Raw genomic sequence first — 17,354 nt, 5'->3', positions numbered from 1 at the left:
GGATAGTTGTTAAAAATATAGATTCTAGGTCTCCACTCCAAGCCTTTGAAATATGAATATCGGTGACTCGGACTTGAGACTGTATTTCTAAAATGCTTCCCTGGTGTTTCTGATTTGGAAACCATTGGAACAGGGATTATGATACTTGGACACATTCCAACTGCCCATGACGATTTTTTCTTTCTCATTTATAGTTGAATTTTTTTTGTAATATCTTTCCCCTTCTTCCTCTCTTCCTTTTCCTCTCCCCTCCTCCTCATTATTTTGCATTTGGCTTGCTAGTCATTCTGTTTGCTAATTTATTTTGAGCCATGAATGCAATGTTATTGTGCTGATGGCGTGTGTTGTGTCTAAAGCTGTTTTACCATATTTCAGCTTCCCACATTCAAAATGCCATTGCTATATTGAGTTACTATCTATTAATTTATGAGCTTAAGTTATTGAATATATCTACTTTGATCTCAGTTATTATTCATTGACTATGGATGACTTTTCCTTAATGAGGATTAAATGGATTTCCTGAACAGACATAGAAAAGAAAATACTAAAATGATAACAAGAATAAAACTATTGTAGTTTGGCTAACTCTGATGATAGGAAGTATTGTGATAGATAAAACATTAGATATCAGAACTACCTCTGAGTTTTACATGTTTTAAGGGGACTATAGGATGAAAAGAAAAGAAGGCTCTGTTGCTGAAAGGTAATTGAGGTCATTGATTCAGTAAACAATTATTTATGGGGCACTCATTCTACATCAGGCTGTTCTGATGACACAGGGGTGAACAAAAGAGGCCAGGTCCTTGCTCATCTGGATTAGACTCATGCTGATGGGGAAACAGAGAGACAATCAAGACTCAGTCAGTAATAAGTACATACTAATATTAAAATGGTGGTAAGTGTTACAGAGAAAAATTTAATGGGATGATGTGATAGAAAGTGTTTGTGTGGTCACTTTGAATTGGGAGGCTAGGAAAGGCCTCTTTGAAAAAGTAACATTGAAGCATGGAATTGATTGATCAGAAGGCAACTATACAAAGATCAGGTAGAAGAACATGCTGAGAGGAGGGGGCAGTTTATTGCAAACACCCTAAATCTACAGATGAGCTTGTTGCATGTGAGGAGCCAAAAAAAGGTCAGCGTGTCAGGAGAGAAGTAGATAATAGGTGAGAAAATTGAGAAGTGACACAAGTGGGGATAAATCTTGTAGTTATAAGAATTACGTATGAGCCAAAATAAGAAGTTGTAAGTAGGAAGTGGCAATATTTTATTTAATTTATATTTTTTGACTGTCATGTGAAGAATGTACTAGAAGGGGCCATAAGTAAACTTAGGAAGCCCAGTCACAGGTCTCTTGCATTGGCCAAGCAAGGTATGGTTATGCCTTGGACTAGAGTGATGGTAGTAAGGACAGAGCAAAGTGCAAGGATTTGAAATATGATTTCAAGGTAGAGTAGACAAGACTTGCTCATAGATTGATAAAGGTATTGAGGGAAAGAGAAGCATAAAAAACTTATGTCTTGAGCAACTGTGGGAATGGTGGTGCTATTTACTCATCTAATACGTAGATGACTGGAGTAGCCTATCACCTACCCATTCTTCCTTTATAACTCTCTCAGGCATTTTGATATGGGATCCCACAATATGTCTCATGTAGTAAAAAGAATTGATATTGAGACATCTAAGCTCTGCCTTTTGCCAGCTTTGGGCAGTGAGAAATTTACATAGATTTTGTGAACACAAATTTCTCATTTGTGATCAAAACTTTAGATGAGATTTATACTGAACCTCTTAAGCTCAGATCAATGTGCACAGTAAGCCAGTCACTGAGACACTTGGTGCTTGGAGGTAGAGAAAGGTTTATTTGAATTGGCCAAAATGAGAAGGCAGGAGAATAGGTTTTCTCAGAGCTGCCTTAACAAAGGAAGAAAGCAGGGGGTCTTCATAGGGCTAAGGGGTTTGGGAGGTGGAGTTTTGGGGAAACAAAGGGGAAATCTGTGTTTCTTTCACTTTAGATAAGACCTTGGGCAACCAGACTTCTTGGCGTCAGTGGCAGCACAGGGGGCTAGTTATCTGGTAGTTGTAACTTCCTTAAAGGCATTCTTTTTCTCCTGCAAAACAGGCTTATAAATCCTTGTGAACCTTGAGTGACCCCTTTGGTTAGACAAGTAAACAACAAGTTAATAAGCTATAATTATGCATGTTCTGTGAAACAAGCATTTGGACATAACATATACATCTAATGGGAACTAAGTTTATTTATTCTTTTCATCTGTGTCTGTGTTGGGAGCAAAGTTGGAGGGTAACCATGCTCGTATGGAATATTTACAGTAACACTCAGGTACCCAGCTTCAAGATCATGAATGTGCGTAACAGAGGACCTGTACATAAAAAGGGCACCATTCTTTACATAAATTCAAACTTTCCCCAGCTGTATTCTATTCTCTTACTACAGAACATGATTCTTATGATTTAGATGCCACTAGTCAAGGTTGTCACTCATGCTCATTTTAGTAGTTTTTATCTGAAATGGTGGAGGATTCTGAAGATTTTTGTTACATCTGTTTGAAGATAAGCATATCTGAAACTGTAGCTACCATTTGAATTTACTTCTTAAGAACAAGTGTTTCTATATTTATCGACTCACAACATGACCATATTGGAAAACTATTTGTTCTTCTGACCTTGCAAAGTTGTATGTCTTCTTTTTTTTTTTTCCAGCTTTATTGAGACGTAGTTGACATGTAACATTGTGTAAGTTTAAGGTGTATAATGCAATGATTAGATACATGTATGTATTGTGAAATATTTACCACAATAAGGTTAGTTAATACATCCTTCCCATCACATAATTACCATAATTGTTGTCATTATGGTGAGAACATTAAAGCTCTACTCTCAAAGCAATTTCAAGTATACAATACGGGTACTGTTAATTATAGTCATCATGCTGTACATTAGATCCCTGGAACTTATTCATCTTATAACTGAAAGTTTGTATCCTTTCACCAACTTCTCTCCATTTCCCGCACTCCTCAGCCCCTCACAACCACTATTCTACTGTTTCTATGAGTTCGATGTTTTTAGATTCCACATACAAGTGAGATCGTACAGTATTTCTCTTTCTCTGTCTGATTTATTTCATTTAGCATAATTCCCTCGAAGTCCATTTATGTTGTCTCAAATGGCAGGATTTCCTTTTTTATGGCTGAACAATATTCCATTGTGTTTATATATATACATATATCACATTTTGAAATCCATTCATCCATTCAAAGACACTTAGGTTGTTTCCATGTCTTGGCTATTGTGAATAATGCTGCGATGAATGTGGGAGTCCAGATATCTCTTTGAGATAGTGATTTCATCATCTTTGGATATATGCCTAGAAGTAGGATTGCTGGATCAGAGGTAGTTCTATTTTGAATTTTTTAAGGAACTTCCATGCTGTTTTCCATAGTGGCTGTACAAATTTACATTCCCACCACCCAGCCAGTGCCCCTGGCTGTCGGTGTGCACAGCCCTGGCTGCTGGTTCCTTGCAGGCTCTTGGCAGAGGAGGCCGGTGAGGACAGCTGTGCTGGGTCTGTTTTCTCCCGTGGCAGAAGCAGCTGGGTTTGTGTGCAGAGCAGGTTACCAGGAACCCCGATTGCTCCGCTGCGTGGCTGCTGCTGGTAGCCCCTGCTTGTCTTCCTTGCTCTCAGCCATCTCTGTATGTCTCAGCTGTGCAGGTCTCCGGGTGGGGTGGAAACAAGGCGGGACCTTCATGCATTGCCCTGAAAGGCTGAGGAAGCTGGTCGCTCACCCTGCTCTTCCTTCCCCTGCAAAGGGAACTCTTTCTAGCTGGGAAGTTCCCTCTTGCTGCTGAGCCATGCAGCTTGGGAGATGGGATGATATAGGCAAAACGAAGCTGTCTTCCTTCCCTTTTTGGGCAGTTATTCTCAAGCCCTTTGTTCCACTGTGCTGCTGAAATTTCTTAAGTGGACCCCAGAGCTCTCCCAAAGCTCTTTTTGTTCGTGGATAGCTGTCTAATTGCTGCTGTTTGTGGGATCTCCTACTTGTCCATCTTGGTGACATCACGAATAAACTCTGTGTGTCTTCTTAATTGACTAAAAGCAAATCATCGCTCCTAGAGGCAAGAGTAGTGTCAGATAGACTCAATGAAAATAAAGCAGCTGGTGAGTTGGGTAAACTGATACAAACTCAGCTGTGACTTACTGTCAGGGTTTACATGCATATATTTGAAATTTATGTGACTACAAAACAATAAACAAGAGTAAGAAATATATAAAAAATCTGGATGCTCCAGAAATACAATTCATATTCTGTTTTTCCTTAACAATAAAGAGTAAGCATTTTCCCACTTTTGTGTATACTGTGAGGACCTGATTTTTTAATATATGCATGGTATTGCATCATATAGATGAGTTACGTATTATTTAATAAGTTCTCTAATCACCCGTAGAACTCTGATTTCACTACCAGTATCATAATTTATGCTATTTAACAAAGGAAGATTGAGAATTTCAGAAACTTATGGACTCTGTTTGTGGATTTACATTGCTTTTGGCTGCTAATGTAGAGTTACACTCAGCTATATCCCAGCGGATATACTTTTTTTCGTGGATGGTGAACAAATTGAATTATTTTTAAAAAGACAGACAGTAAATGGTATATTTTAAGAAGTCTGTATAACTTACCTTTAGCTCCTCTTGTATATTCAAATATGTTTTAAAGGAAAAAAAAATCGCAGTACCTAATACTTCTAAAGCTAGAATTAAAGTGCATTAAGACTTTCTTGAATCTTGTTATCGGTCATTCTAAATCCTCTTGAAGTTAGGTATAAAGAATAATAGATATATATTCAGTCAAGATACTGAAGATTTTTACAGGCTTTTGGATGAGAAGATTTTCAGCTATCAGTGTTTAAGCTTCAACTTGCTGTCTGTTAGTCTTGACAAGGGCAAAATAAGATTCTAATAGTTGTGATTGTGGAGAGAGTGCTTTTTCATTAGGTGAGGCAAAGTGTCAATTAAAAGGGTATTGAGATAAAGAAATTGAAACTAGATTAAGTTTATACTTTTTCATGGATGATAAGAAAATCCATTTTCAAGTTACATTTCATTGAGGATATATACTATCAGAGGCAAAGCTGAAATACCTTACATACTTAACAGACAGCCTTTAGTCTTCAAAAGACTTATTAACTGTCTAGGGCCGGCCCCGTGGCTTGGTGGTTAAGTGTGCGCACTCCGATGCTGGTGGCCCAGGGTTCGGATCCCGGGCGTGCACCGAGGCACCACTTCTCTGTCCATCCTGAGGCCGAGTTCCACATACAGCAACTAGAAGGATGTGCAGCTATGACATACAACTATCTACTGGGGCTTTGGGGGGAAAAATAAATAAATAAATAAAATCTTTAACTGTCTAATAATCATTTCAAAAGAAGTTTTGTATATATAAAACAAGCATATTTTAAATAAAATGGTATGCTAAGGTCAAACAATGGCAGTAACTTTTAAAGAAGCTATAATCAGCAATCTTATTTTCCCCTCTATCTTTCCTAGTAGTTCCCTACCATTTAAATACTGAGCGTTTGCAATCTTTCAATGGGGTTTCTAATCTTATAAGGAAATTTGAAAACTGTATTTGATATATATCAACAAAATAAATACCGTGTCCATTTCCAGAGTGCCTGTCTATTTTTAGAGGCAAGGCATGGTCAGACTAAACTTAAGCTTTTAGTACAATGTTGAAAATTGAGTGTGCATCTATAAAATGCATGAAGTACCAAGCTAGAGTTTGCTCTCCTGGCTAATCTATGTAAATAAAATTAAGTTTCTCTCCGATGGTTACTGCATATAGCAAAAGTGGTTGGATAGATTTTCTCAAATTTAGAAATCCTGCTAAGGACATAATTCATGTAGAGAAGACCCAGGAGACTCTCAAAGAGATGCCTCCAGTGGAACTCCAGGCATTGATTTGCACAGAGCTGCTTCTCACACTGCAACTTGATCTAGTTTGCTTCCAGGTAAGTAGCACTAGAGATTTATCTACATGTTTGTGATAGTTAATGATTCTTCCTATTTGTTTAGGAAAAAAACATAATATTGAAATTTAGCTACTTCCTTCTGGCCTCTATGGTTTCATAGGAGGAATCTGCTGTCATTAGAATGAGCGTTCTCCTATAAGTAACTCATCATTTCTCTCTGAGTGCTTTCAAAATTTTCTTTTTGTCTTAGATTTCAGAAGTTTAATTATGATGGATTTTGCCAAGAATGCCTTTGGGTTTATCCTGTTTAAGGTTTATGTAGCTTCTTGAATCTGTAGGTTTGTGTCTTTTGCCAAATTTGGGAAGCTTTCAGCTACTATTTATTTGAATACCCTTTCAGCCCTACTGTCTTTCTCCTTGATTTCCGAGGCTCCAATGATATGAATGTTGAAACTTTTTGTTATATTCCCACAAGTCTTCTACTCTCTGTTCATTTTTTTTCCTGTTTTTTTCTCTCTTTTTCATACTGACTAAATTCTATTGATCTTTCCTCAAGTTCACTGATTTAACCCTCTGTCGTCTCCACTATTACTGAGACCATCCAGCAAGTTTATTATTCCTATTATCGTATTTTTAGTTCTGTGATTTTCATTTAGTTAATATTTATTATTTACATTTCTTTGCTGGGATTTTCTATTTTTTCCATCTGTTTTTTAAGAGAATTTGTAATTGATCGTTAAAGCATTTTTATGATGGCTGCTTTCAAATCCTTGTCAGATAATTCCAATATCTGCTTCATCTTGCTGTTAGCATCACTTGATTGTCTTTCCTCTTTCAAGTTGTGATTTCTAGATTCTTGACATGATGAGTGATGTTTGATTGTATCCTGAACATCTCATCTATTTTGATAGGACACTCTGGATCCTATTTAAATCTCATATTTATCAGGCAGTTACCCTGTTGATTAGTACACAGGCCTTAGCTACAGTTTTGGTCTGTGGTTCAGTTTAACTTTCAGAGCATTTGCAATGTTATTCTAGTCTACTTGGTTAATCGGTTACTGATATGGTTGCTATTGGGCCCTGCTGGTGCTGCCCAAGAGGACTCAAGGGGTTTTCTGGGGCTGGGGAGCTGGTGTCTCTGGGTGGAGGGGAGGAGCCTCAGCCCACAGGGACTATGAGTCTTCCAGGTCCAAGTGGGCTTGTGGCGGGATCCCTCTTTGCAGCTACCCATATCTCTTGGTGAAGGAGGGGCATGTCAGGCCCTGTGCAGAGGAGAGCACTTCCTCTGGCAGCTTATTGTTAGTGTGGTTCCCTATCTGTCCCCTTATGGGTGTTGCTGAGCTCACCTGGTGTTGTCGGAGAGACTTCCAATCCACCGAGGGAAAGAATGAGCCTGTCTGCTGTTGCTAGGTTGAGAAGAGTGTGCATGTAAATTGCCCTTGTATTATTTTTTCTAGTCCTGGGATCCGAAACCAGTTCTTCTTCCTTTTATCACCTTTCAGAGTTTTCTTTTGATTGCCTCTTGTGTTATTTCTGGAATGTATAGTTATAGTTAGTAGTAGAAACAGGGACAAATGAGTCTACACATCTTGTCCAGATCTCAAGTTCCACCTACCATGGCATATTGGAAATGGAAAGGAATTTGAGGTCCAACAGTTTCAGCGTGGAATCCTTGTTTAGCCACAAATCTATATGACCTATATGATCTTAGGAAATTTATTTAACCTCTCTGAGTCACATTTTCTTCACCTGCAAAATGGGTTCATTTATTTATTCACTCGTTATTCATTCAACAAAGTGGCTATCATTGTGATATTCCTTTAACTGGGCACTGTTCCAGGCACTGGAGATGCAGTCGAGCATAAGGACAGGGAAGATCCCTGCACTCATGACATTTCATTTTTGTGGCATATGCAGCTAATCAACAGGTAATCTGAAAATAAATAATTCCAGAGAGTGATAAGTTCTGTGAGAAAAATAAAACATAGTAATGTTAAAGAATGACTGAGACAGATACCTAGATGGGTGTACTTCAGATACTCAGGCAGAGTCTCTCTGAGGGGATGCCACTTCATTCATTCATGCCACTGATTCAGCCCACATTGATTGAGCTCTTACTAGGTCCTGGGTATATATTTGAACAAAGACCTGAATGATGAGAGGCCCCCAACCATTTGAAAATATAGGGGGAAAGCATTTCAGGCAGAGGAATTTTTGTAAAAAAGCCCTGAGGTGGGAAGAATTTTGACAAGATCAAGGAACGGAGAAAGGTGTCTCGTATGGTTGGAATGTGATAAATGAGGAGTATTGTACCAGAAGTGATCAGAAAGGTAGGCAAGGAACTGATTATGTAGGAGCTTTGGAGCCACGATAATGAGCTCAGCTTTATTCTGCCAATAATGGGAAGTCTTTAGAGGGTTTAAACAGATAAGTGATACAATCTATGTATGTTTTATAAAGATTACTGTAGCTCTTTCATAGGGAATGGAATGTAGGAGAGCAAAAATAAAAGCTGAGACCTTAGTGAAAAGGTATTTCAGTAGTCCAAGTAAGAAATAATTAAACTTGAACCTGAGAGATAGCTGTGGAAAGAAGTTGTAGATTGGGGATATACTGTGCAGTTGGAGCAGGCAAGATTTTCTGAAGGATTGGCTCTGTGAAGTTGGGAAAAATGAGGACTCTGTTTCTGACTTTGGGTGGATGATAGGAATCATTTTAGACATGAGAAGATTGGGAGAGGAGATGGTATTAGAGTTGGGGTCAGAAACAAATATAGTTGTTTTGGATAAGTTAGGTTTTGAGGTGTCTGTAAGACCTCCATGGAGATGTACTGTAAGTTAGTAAATATTCAGGCCTGCAGTTCATGGGCTTCGGGTCTGGGGCTGCAGCATGAGTCTGGGTGTCACCAACGTTTAGATGATATTTAAGGCCGTAGGACTGCAGGAGGTCATCTAAATGGAAATTATAGAAAAAGAAGAGAAAAATCGGAGCTACTCCATAATTTAAAGTCAGGACTAAGGGATGCATCCAGCAAAAAGAGACCAAGAAGGAGCAAGAGAAAGTGGGAACAGAAATCAGGTAATTCAGTGTCGAATAAGCTAAGTGAGGAAAATATTTCAAGAAAAGAGACGGGGTCAACTTTGTCAAATGCTTTAATAAAATAAAGACGTAGAAGTAACCGATGGATTGGTTAATTTGGAGGTATTAAGTGGCCTTGACAAGAGCCATTTTAGTGGAGTAGTCACGGTTATTATGAAAATCATTTATATATGAAGTTAGACATTCTACTAATTTTAATTACTTTTCCCTCCTTCAGTTTCTTCATGTGTGAAATGGTGATAACGATGCTTTTATGCTCATGACACTCTTTTTATGCTCATATCACTAGATTTTTGTAAGGATCCAATGACAACGCATGAGAAAAGTCAACCTATGCAGAGTTACACAAATGTAAACTTAATCTTTATTTTTCTGTTGTATATTTGGAGGTAGACATGTTTTAAGCAAATGAACACTGAATGCATACATCCAACGAATTGATGCTCTTCCTTTAAAAAATAAGTTTGATCCAAAAAGAATTGCCTCCACACGATAGATGTTTAAATGGTTGGACTTGTTTTTAAATTTACGGAAGATGTGGTATATATACACAATGGAATACTACTCAGCCATGAGAAATGATGAAATCCAGGCATTTGTGACAACATGGATGGACATTGAGGGTATAATGCAAAGTGAAATAAGTCAGAGGGAGAAGGTCAAATACCATATGATTTCCTTCATTAAGTAGTAGATAATAACAACAATAAACAAACACATAGGGACAGAGATTGGATTGGTGGTTACCAGAGGGGAAGTGGGGAGGGAGGAGGGTGAAAGGGATAATTCGGTACATGTGTGTGGTGATGGGTTGTAATTAGTATTTTGGTGGTGAACATGATGTAATCTATGCAGAAATAGAAGTACAATGATGTACACCTGAAATTTTTACAATGTTATAAACCAATGTTACTGCAATAAACAAAAAATTAAAAAAAAATTTACATGGAGATATGTAAAAAAGCCCATTATTTTAAAACCAAATATTGAGCCATACTTTTCCAAGGTGACAGATATAAACATTTTAAAGGCGCTTACAAAGTCTATTTTCAGTGATGACCTTATTTTTGTAATAATCACTACTACTGACATTACCATCATACCAACCACAATTAAAATCCCAGCAATACGAGCTACCATTTTTAGAGCATATTGTATATCAGATACTTTACATACGTTAATCTCATTTAATGTTTATAAGCACTCTATGATATAGGTGGTATGATTGTCTGCACTTTACAAGTGAAAAATTGAGTCTCGGAGAGGCTAGGCAATTTGTCCAAGAACTGCAGACAGTGGATTCAGTTTTTAAAATCAAGTCTTTCTTAATCTATTGTTCTCACTCTTGACACAATCCTGCCTTTTCATTTTTGAATGTGTTGAGAGGTAAGATGAGGGTTCTGGAGTACCTACACAGACAAAGTTTCTAGACTTGAGACTAAAACCAAGTTTTGTTTATTCTAAGAAAAGAAAAACTACATAGGAAAAAATCTAGAAGGTAGGTTAGAACATCAGATCTAGGAGGAAAACGACCTGAGACATGGGAAAACCATTTGAAAAATGTAGAACTCTACCCACGACTGGATGTATCTATTGAAAGAGGGACAGGGGAGATAGCCAGGCCATAGGTAAATAGAACATAATATGTCTTGGTTATGAGTTTACTAGGCAGGAGAGAATTCTAGGAGTCACAGTTGGGGATGCTGAAGTTTAAGGATGGGATATCCATTATTTGGGGAGGGTCAGAAAGGGGAAAATTAATATGTATTTGTTTTATGGGAAGCTGAGACATGGGAGTGATTGTCATAAAGGAAGAAGTTTATTGTATTCACAGACCCCTAGAATCAGGAGGCATGGCACGCAACACAGGGCCTCACAGGGAAGCACCAGTGTCAGTCAGAAGGGTCAGTTGCTCATGCTGAGGGGAAAATATGGGCAAGATCCTTTGTTGTGGTTTCCATGAGAAGGAATAGGCAAGGCAGGGTAAGCAGACTAGCTTTGGCTAGTTTGAATGATTTCAGTGGGCTATGGGGTATAGGAGCTTCCCCAATAGTTTGGTACCTGGCCCTAGGGTGATTAGGGCAGATGGATAGTGGCCTGCAATGTGAGAGGCTGATGAAGAGAGGGTTGGGTGTGTGGGCTCTGCATTGACTGATTTGCATGTGAAAGTTGTGCTCATGGGCAAGTTGTTCGATATCACTAGGAATTAGCTAACCCTGAGAAGGGCAGTCCCTCCCAGGTCATTAGGGCCCCAGATGTCAAAGCATCAGCATATAGAGAATGAAAATTCATGGTTAATACAGCATGAAGCACTTACTGTATACTAGGCACAGACTGTCTCATTTATTTCTCATGGTAACTCTTAAGGTAGGAATTAGGTTTTGATTTTCATAAATGAGAAAATTTATGTTGGTTGATTGTGGGAAAAGTCCCAATTTGGGATGAAATCCTGACAGTGTCAGTGCACTAAGTAATCACTTAATAGCACTGGACGCTGCCATTCTGTAGTTGCTACAGGATGTGCCTGTGGGTGGTGGAGAGAAAGAGGACTAGATGATTTCTAAGGTTTCTCACTGCCTGAGTTGCCTGGTATAGTCTGATGGGATTTGCAGGAAAGGAGTGATTTGAGGATGCTTGCTGTGGCAGTGTGCAGGAGGCACTGTTAAGAGGGAGCTCGCCCAGGAGAGTGTGGTAATAGAGGCACTGGGCATAGGGGAGAATTAAATAGTAGAAAACCTGAATCCTAACTCTGTCTACACTACTTTGTTGCTGGGTAACACTGAGTGACTTCCTAGATTAAGGGAGAAAGGACTAAAAACAATTCCAAAGAGCTTTTGAGGATTCAAAGTTTAGTAGAAGAACTAACAGTGATGAAACAAAATAGGAAAGGAAAATTTTGTGTTGAAATAAGTTAACTAGTTATGTAGAAAGTATTCAATAAATACAAGTTGAATTGGATATAATTTCATCTGGTGTAGATTTTCTAAGAAAAGCGGGCTATAGTTCACCTGAAGAGAATCTGGCTGCTCTTATTAAACTTAAATGCAGAGATTTTCGTTACTTATCTCTCCCTTTTCTTAGTTTCTATAACACAGGTTAGCTACCACACAATCTCTAGTAAATACTCCGGTAATTGTTTATTAATTGTCTTTTATTGTGCTTTAATGTTTTCCCTATTTCTTACAAAAATAGACTATTAGCAGCTCAAGATAAGAGCTATGTCTGCATCTCTTATAGCACCTAGTAAGTTCTGGACATATAGATACCCAGTAACTATTAAGAGGTTATGAATTTGTTGCCTGAATGAATCTTAGAAAGCTTGTAATTTAGTTCTCTAGTCTTGCAAATGAAGAAACCATCTTGGAAAGGATGAGGTGCTCGTCTAAGGTCAAAGGTGAGGTAGTGATGCTGCCAGGATGCCGTCTGGCACCTGCTTCAAACCGTGCCTTTTGATTGATAGATTGAGTGTTCAGTGCTTGCTTTGGCTTTCTTATGAGCTTCATGGGCTTTAAAAGAAAAGCTAAATTCATTTAAATGTTTTATAAATTCTAATTGCCCATAATTATATAAAATGCCTTGGATGATATAATTTTTTAACGAGGCCTTTATTCTGTCATTTGTCATTGATAGAGATGACAGGAAGAGAATATGTGTTAAAAAGGTCAAGTGTACTAGGATGATGACATTTTATGAAAGTGCATAATTAAATTGTATTTTGGAAGAACGGATAATACATATTTCCAAAGGAAGTGAATTATATTTGAGAACGCTTTGAGGGGTCTCCAAATGGCATTCCATAACTCCACACCAGCTTTGTATATTATCTCAGAGCTGCCATAGAAGAAGACAAGATGATACTCTCTATGGCAACGTAGGAAAGACGACGTAAAGTGTACAGATGTCTAAATGCTTCCCAAAGGCACAGTGGAAGTTGCACATTTTATTTTTAACAGCATGTCCTGGGGCCAAAAACAAACTGCTCACCTTCATTACAAACATTGACAGAGGTACGATCTAATATGGGATTAAGTGAAGAAATGATTGCTTACTAGAAAATAATATTACTCATAGGGCTGCAAAAATGGTATTTTGCAGCACTGATGTTTGGCAATACCTGTGTTTCTACTCTAATTGGATATAAGTCTTAAATTGCCAAACTCTCTACTCAATCCCTTGTCAAAAGAGGAGAAGTGTGGTGATAATTTTTGAAAACTTGAATATATCATAATTCTACTTTATAGTTATCTGAGCCTAATCCTATGGGGCAGATAATGTTAATAATGAAAAGAAATGTGTTCTTTGTTGGTAACACATTTATATCAGTGCTAGCTCATATGCTGTAAACAAATGTGGACCAAGTAAGGAAGGAAAGTTAAGGGAAAGCAATAAAAAGTGTACAGGAGAGATGAGGTGAAGTGAATTTGGCTCTCTCAGTGGGCCAAAATTTTCATAGACCAACTTCAGTCAGGGGTTTTACAAATCCAATCTTTTTCTAGTGGATGTTGAGACTCAAGGGGAAAGCAGTAGGTGGGACAGGGGAATGGTACGGCTTTGTGAGATGAAGGAGCTTTAAATTTAGGAAAATTCACCTAAGATGATGTGGCGGGGGATGGAATGTGCTAGTAAATTGGCTTCAGAAGCTGCACAGGGCCATTGGACTATTAGAACTTCAGGACTCTGAGGGTCAAAGAAAATAGAGAAGGCTTGGGTGTCTAAGAAGCACAGAAAGTAGGGATCAAGTAAGTGACCTGTCTTCCCCATGGGAGACATACAAATGGTTTTAGAAATTTAGAGAAACAGTACCAAGGAGGTACAAAAATTTTTTAAAATTTGCCGTTTGATGGGGCAAGGGCTTTGATAAGTTGTCTTATTTGGTTTGGGCTGAGATGCAAATGCACTGAATTAAAGCACAGGTTGGAAGGAGTCTAGCAGTCCATGCTTCAGGCTCTTGTGAATTTCACTCACCCTTTGGAGGTTTTAAAATCCTTAATTATCACTCACTGCTACTACCATTCTGTGTGGAGGACTCAAGAACACTTTTGGTTTGCATGATCACGCTGTAATGCGTTGTTCTAAGTGTGGTTCACTTTGGTACAGTGGATATCTGCAGGATAGAAAGGGAGATAAAAGCTATGAAAACATATAGAGAAACGTGTTTTTACTTATGAGCAATAGCAGTCTAAATTTAACATTGGTAACTTATTGCAAAGACCACAGCTCTGTTCTATCTACATGATAGAACATCATGTTTTGGTGCTCAAACAGAAATATTATCTATTGTTTTAATATTTATTGCATGCAGGCACCATGGAGCATTTAGTAAATATATGGCAGGATATAGATGTTCATTTTCCCCCCTTTTTTGGTTGCATTAGAAGTTGCATTTGGGTGCAACTATTTCTTCACCTCAGTACCTGGTTGTATTTGAAGATTAAGCCGAAAGGGAATTTATTTTCCTTCATTCAAACTGAATTTTAAGGGCCACTAAGTGCTATTGTTAAAGAATATAAGAAAAGAGAAAAGAGTTTACTCAGAAATTAGAAAGGAGACACGGGTTTGCAGAACAGACAAAAGACAGGACATTTCTTTGGCAAAAGAAAATATTTATACATCTATATTTATATATATATGGCTTGAAGACAAAAAATATATAAAGGAGAGGGTTTTCAGAAAAAGTATTCTCTGACGGCCAATCCCCAGAAAGTTTCCCAAAAAGGAAGCCTGATATTTGGGAAGAGCCAGGTGCAAGGAACTGCAGATGGTCAATGCAGAGTCGTTGCCGGGTTTCCTGGCTCCACGTAGGAACGGAGCCACAGCAAACTCTTTCACTTTCTCTTGAGCTGCACCTTCCGTGGGCTGCTCCCACTAGAATCTGTCCTAACAGTTTCTCTTTTCAGTGTCTTCTGAGGACCTCACCTCTTCATAATTCAGGGCCCCATGTTGTTTTTGCCCTACGACTTGCTTTATTCCTGTTTGATTATTTTACTGTTGCCCTCCCTCACCCCCTGCATTTGCCTACTACAAATCCCAGGACATTTGTAAGTAAAAAATTAGGGGGTCGAAAAGTGTGATCCCTAACCACATCCCTCTACTTGGGGGACCTGAACTAGATCACCTTGAGACTTTCTCAGGTGTGGTAAATACAGCCATGTTACACTTGTATCTCTTCGTTTAATACTAACATCCAGGGTAATTTCAGTTGTTTTTTTAGGCAAATTTTATAGGAAAATGAAGCTTTGAGAGGTTATACAGCTTGCAAGAAATACAGGCACATGAGGAATTCTGGTTGGTCAATTCTGAAGCCAAGTTCTTGATTTTTCTTTTCTTTATTTTTGCCACTCCCTTCCGGTCCCTCAAGGAAAGTATCAAGTTAGTATGCATCATTTTTACTTTTAAACAAAGGCCTCTCCATTGCATTCTGTCTTGCCTCGGTTGGCTAATAACAGGAGTGGCTCCCCTTTATCCAGTGACCCTGAATCTTGCATCTAAGAATCAGCCTTCTTGCCAGAACAGAATATAAATATCTTAAATATTTAACGAATATGCTTCCATACGAGGGTTGTGTAATGCATTGCTAGATGGATGGTTTATTCATGACCAGCCAGCCTATTTGAGGCTAGATGCCTTGCTATAAATGGCTGAAGCAGGAGATGGGAGAGGTAAGACAGAGAAAACACAAATTTAGAGATTCGAAAGTCTGAGAATGGTCTTAAATGGCCTATTACTTTCCACCCTCTTGAATTGACTATTTATAACTTGCCATCCTGTCAATTACAGACCTAATTTCACCTAAACAAATTTATATGTTCCCTATGAAAACTACTTCATGTCATTTATTTATAGTCTACTTCAGACCTTTTGAAGTCTGAGTTTCGATGTGTATTTCATAAAACTGATAGAATTCTTAATATATTTTGGTATTTTACTATTACAGTTATCTATGACCATCATAATGTGTAGCTAAGAATAACATCATCATTTTTTCAACTCCATGTCCTGTCTCTCTTTCAATTATATATGAGTTGGGCAGTATTGAAAACAAGAGAGCTGTGGTATCACCTATCACTGATACTGAAATACTCATTTAAAAAATACCTATCTTAGCTCAGGAGCAATACACCAGAAAGAGATAAGTTGAAAATGGTTGTTTCTTCAAAAGTTTGTTAGCATTGCACGTTAAGGATAGTACACTGGTTTTGTTTACTGTTGTCTGTATGGTTTGAATTCGAATGTTAAATGTGGGTATAAGACTAGATTGACATGGAGTTTGATGGAACAGCACATGTGTGAATTTGAGGGAACTTGCCTTACAAATGACACCTTCTTGGTAACCAGGTTATGTCTAAAGCAGTGAAGGGTATCTCTAGATCTTGGTTCACAGTTGAATTATTTATTTGTAAGTGACAGTACTTGTGGTCAAATGAACAGTCTCACAATTTGTCAATTAACAACTTAGTCTTGCTTTTAATATGTCATATACAATTCATATTATAGGATGCATCTAGGATAGTTACTGTTTTATTCAATATTTTCCTTTCAATTATTGTTAACTTCCTGTTGTCAGTAGAGAAGGAAAAAACATCTAATTTTTGGTTGCCAGTGAAAAATCTAGGGTTTTTATTCTCAATATATAACTGTCAACGTGTCTGAGGTAGGAGAGTTTTGCTGAAGAAATCATTCTTTAATCAAGAAGGTGCAAACTGGCCCCTCCTTGAGACAATAGAAAAGTAAAAGTAAAAAATGATTGAGTAGAATTGCATGAGCAACACAGTTACATAGGGTTTCATCTACAAGTCAGACTACATCATGATCAACCCTGCTATTTAAATGGGACAACAGTTTCTTGCAAACTGGGCAATTACTCAGGGCAAGAGAAACAGAATGGAAGTTCCACCATCTGACCTTCTGCCAGGTTTCATGTTTATTCTTTATACTTGCACAGTCTAACACATTTATTCTTCCCACAGGAGTTGCTCTGATATGCATTAGACATTAATATGCACATTTGAATGAGGAGTCAGGTTCCAAGTTACAATAAAAACCACCTGTAAAGAATTTCTTCCCTATTTCAAATATTTAAAACAGCCACAACAGATTAAATTATTTCTTTAAGGAAAGTAAGTTGTGCTTTATTCTTTTTAAATGTTCCAAATTTACTTTATTAGTTATTTTATGGTATGTCCTTGATGAATACATTCACATCAGACCGAGGGGAGTGAAGCCCGTTACTGAGAGGGCTCTCTAATGAGCCATACAGAACTG

The 17,354-nt window shown here is 38.0% G+C and overlaps 1 long non-coding RNA gene across 15 annotated transcripts in view; it reads left to right on the top strand.

Annotated features, from left to right (window-relative positions):
- LOC147913009 (uncharacterized) overlaps positions 1-17,354 on the top strand; it is a 94,551-nt gene that overhangs the window by 55,540 nt on the left and 21,657 nt on the right. Inside the window, exon 1 of one of the 15 annotated variants that reach the window (XR_015549220.1) lies at positions 12,532-13,831. The exons of 4 other annotated variants lie outside the window; for them this stretch is intronic. This is a non-coding gene — a long non-coding RNA (uncharacterized LOC147913009). 10 more of the 15 variants (XR_015549214.1, XR_015549215.1, XR_015549225.1 and 7 more) reach the window with 10 other exon arrangements.

Source organism: Ceratotherium simum, chromosome 31, assembly GCF_057802395.1.
Source record: "Ceratotherium simum simum isolate JZ-2026a chromosome 31, ASM5780239v1, whole genome shotgun sequence".
Classification (NCBI taxonomy): domain Eukaryota; kingdom Metazoa; phylum Chordata; class Mammalia; order Perissodactyla; family Rhinocerotidae; genus Ceratotherium; species Ceratotherium simum.
The sequence above is the reverse complement of the archived record's forward strand: the minus strand, read 5'-3'. Positions and strand labels throughout refer to the sequence as shown.